At 38.7% G+C, this 3,553-nt stretch overlaps 1 pseudogene; it reads left to right on the top strand.

Annotated features, from left to right (window-relative positions):
- Positions 1-2,100: 2,100 nt before the first annotated feature.
- Positions 2,101-2,620, top strand: LOC139179916 (iron-sulfur cluster assembly 1 homolog, mitochondrial-like; annotated as a pseudogene).
- The last annotated feature ends 933 nt before the right edge of the window (positions 2,621-3,553 follow it).

The following is a 3,553-nucleotide window of genomic DNA, read 5'->3' as shown; positions in this document are numbered from 1 at the left end:
TGAATGTATACTAAGTCTCTTCAGTCTTGTCCTACTCTTTGTGACCCTATGGACTGTAGCCCACAGGCTCTTCTGTTCATGGGATTCTCCAGACAAGAATACTGGAGTGGATTGCCATGCCCTCCTCCAGGGGATCTTCCCAACCCAGGAATTTAATCTGCATCTCCTGCAGCTCCTGCATTGCAGGCAAATTCTTTACCACTGAGCCACCAGGGAGGCCAATACATCAGTAGTAAAGAATTAGTAGTTCTATAGCCTACAGAGAGTATTGAAAAGGATGCTTGAATTAAAAAAAAAAGAAAAAAGCATTTCTCTGACTCATGAGATAGCAAGAATTTATCTTTCTTACCCCATTTCTACTCCTGCCTCACCACAATAACTGTGAAACTCAGGATCAGACATTATAATATTGAATGTTTCTTGATTTTGTACAGCTCAAATTTGGGCCATTGCACAGATCCTACAAGGAATTTCCAAACAGGGTATTTCTTATTAAAGAGAAGGGATTGGAGTTTCAGATCAAGGGCCTTGAAGAGGTATTGTCCAAACTGAAGACAAAAAAAGTCAGATTAGGATAAAAGAAAATTCTCCTGAGGACTTTCTGTGATCTCTGAAACCATAGAAAGTCCATATCAGTCAAAACCTTAACCTTTAACTAGTCTCTGAAACTGTGTTCTTCCCCCATTGTAACCTCTTTTTAAGGACTATTTTACTATCATTACTTTCCAATTCAGACTTTTATAAAGTTATGTTTGTTAGTTCAGTCAACTGAGTTCTGCTAGACTGATTTATAATCATTCATTTATTCAATATTATTACATCCCTGCAATAAAATAAACACCATGCAGCTTAAGCAGGAGACACTGAAGAGGAAATGCTGTCCTTTGAAAAAAGACAATATAATATGATGTGATCAGTATAGTGGGTCATACATAATAAAAACCCAAGGCATTATGAGTTTAATAATTACAGACCCTATCCTAGTCTTAAAGGTTGTAGGACTAGATGAAGTAATGTCAACACTGAATCCTAAAAAATAAGATGATTTTCAGGTAAAGGAAGAAAGAGGGTAGGAAAGGCTGTAACCAGCAATATAATGGAAATCTGGTAGAGTTCCTGGTATATTCACCTTTTTCAGGTCTGTTACTAATTCTCCCATCCCTGTATATGTTCTTTCTGTAATCCCAATTATAAGCAGTAAGGTGCTACTTATCAGAACTATGGAAAATCCTATTTATTCCTATTGACCATATTCAAAACAAGGCAAGAAAAACTCTTCATATTTACATTCAATGCATATCTCTTTTTTGCCATAATATTACTATTGCCTGCAAAAGTGAAATATATGTTTAAATCTATGGGCTTTTCATGCACAAAGCCGAGTGGTTTCGAATATACTTTAGGTGGTTCTTCATTTCTCCCCCATCCCACCCTTGGCAATCACTGATTTTCTCTTACTACCCTGTAGTTTTGGGGGCTTCCCAGGTCACACTGGTGGTAAAGAACCTGCCTCTCAATATAGGGGACATAAGAGATATGGGTTCAGTCCCTGGGTTAGGAAATCCCCTGGAGAAGGGATAGGTTACCCACTCCAGTATTCTTGCTTAGAGAATCCCCATGGACAGAGGAGCCTGGTGAGCCATAGTTCATGGGGTCATAAAGAGTTGGACACAACTGAAGCAACTTAACACACGCTAAGTGGTTCTTTAAAGATGAATGGGACTTTCAGTCATTTGTTTAAATTTGTTTAAAGGTTATAGAAAGTAAATGGGCCTTCAGTGTGGTCTCTGGGTCACATAATCACATAATTTTGCAGTCTCTGGTTTTAAACAAGGATGATTTCTGATTGATAGCACAAGAGCGAGCACAGGAGCAAATTACTTCAGATACTGCTGGCCTTTCCTCCAAAATACTCTTAAAAATAGATGTTCAAGTCTGTTGCATTCTATCAAATGTTTAAACAACAATTAACATGAATTTTGTATTAGGTTTTGTGGTGAAATAAAAGTTACTTATTTTACAGTGTGCCCGCGCTGTCCATGGAGAGAGGTTGAGACTGCGGAGCTCCGGCCCTAGACAATGGGGCACAGGATGGCGAGGATGTCAGCTTCCTTCATCTGGGCCAGGGTCCCACCTGTGAGCAAGAGGAAGTAGCAGCCACCCCCACCGCTGGGCCGCCCAAATCCTGACACCTTCAGCCGTAAAGAAGATAAAATGACTTCTTAAAGATAAGCCTGAACATGTTGATGTCTGAATCAGGGGTTGTAATGTCCTTTCCTACACTTTTTTTTTTTTTTTCTATTTATTTTTATTTTTTCTAATTTTATTTTATTTTTAAACTTTACATAATTGTATTAGTTTTGCCAAATATCAAAATGAATCCGCCACAGGTATACATGTGTTCCCCATCCTGAACCTTTAAATATACAAAGATAAAAGGAGACTCTGATGAAGAAGTTATTCAAGATGGCGTCAGAGTGTTCATTGAGAAGAAAGCACAGCTAACAAACTGTTAAAAACAGAAATGGACTATGTTGAAGACAAATTATCCAGTGACTTTGTGTTCAGTAACCCACATATCAAAGGAACTTGTTGCTATGGAGAAAGCTTTAACATTTGATTCCTCAGAACTACTTGGACTGCAGGCCCCAGGAGAGCCGTGGAAGCTCTAAGGCTTATTGAAGAAATCATGTGGCTGTCATGTGGTTAAGGTGTGTAATGTATGGCTTCCTTACAAGGAGAATAAAGTGATGCATTTGAGAATGAAGCCAGTATGTTAGATTCCAGAAGAACTGATACTTTTGTTCTTAATATGGGACAGAAAATGAGAATCCATTTTGGGTAATCTTTCTGATCTGTAAAGAAAAAGCTAAATTCTCCTTTCTGCATCCTTTCTGTTAGAACTAGTTCCATGGCAATTGCTTTAATGGGAGGATTTCAGAAAACATATTCTTAACAGTTATGAGTTGGTGGATCTTTTCAAAGAGTTGAAGGTGCATCTCCCATGAAGATTAATGACTTAAAATTCAGAGGCAGGAAGTCTTGATTCCTGGTGTCATGTGATGGTGCACTGTTTTTCTCCAGACTTGGCATAGTGTTCCTACATTTTTTATCCAAAATTTCAGTGTCAGATGCCTTGTTTCCTTATTACTCTGTAGCAATCCAGCCATTAGATTAAATATTGAACAAAGATTTCTTGAACTCTAGTACCCAATAGTTCCAAAAGATGAGATCAGAAGGTAAATATTTCACCCAACTGTTTTTAAGTCCATTTCTTTTGCCGCCCTAAGTGTCTGCCCACAGGTGAGATGTCAAGCTGACTTGGATCCTTTCTCTTGGAGTCTCTTAAGGGACTTCCTTGGTGATCCAGTAAGTAAGATTGGATGCTTCCACTGCAAGGGGCATGGGTTCAATCCCTGGTCAAAGAAATAAGATCCCAACAAGCTACATGTCAAGGCCTAAAAAAAAAAAAGTAGGAAGTTCTCTTAAAAGCCATCTAATCCACTCCCTCAATCTTTACCTGGGGAATAAAACCCCAGGGATGCTGAAGGGC

Source organism: Bos indicus, chromosome 26 (assembly GCF_029378745.1).
Source record: "Bos indicus isolate NIAB-ARS_2022 breed Sahiwal x Tharparkar chromosome 26, NIAB-ARS_B.indTharparkar_mat_pri_1.0, whole genome shotgun sequence".
NCBI lineage: Eukaryota > Metazoa > Chordata > Mammalia > Artiodactyla > Bovidae > Bos > Bos indicus.
Note: the sequence above shows the minus strand (reverse complement) of the source record. Positions and strands in the feature narration are given on the sequence as shown.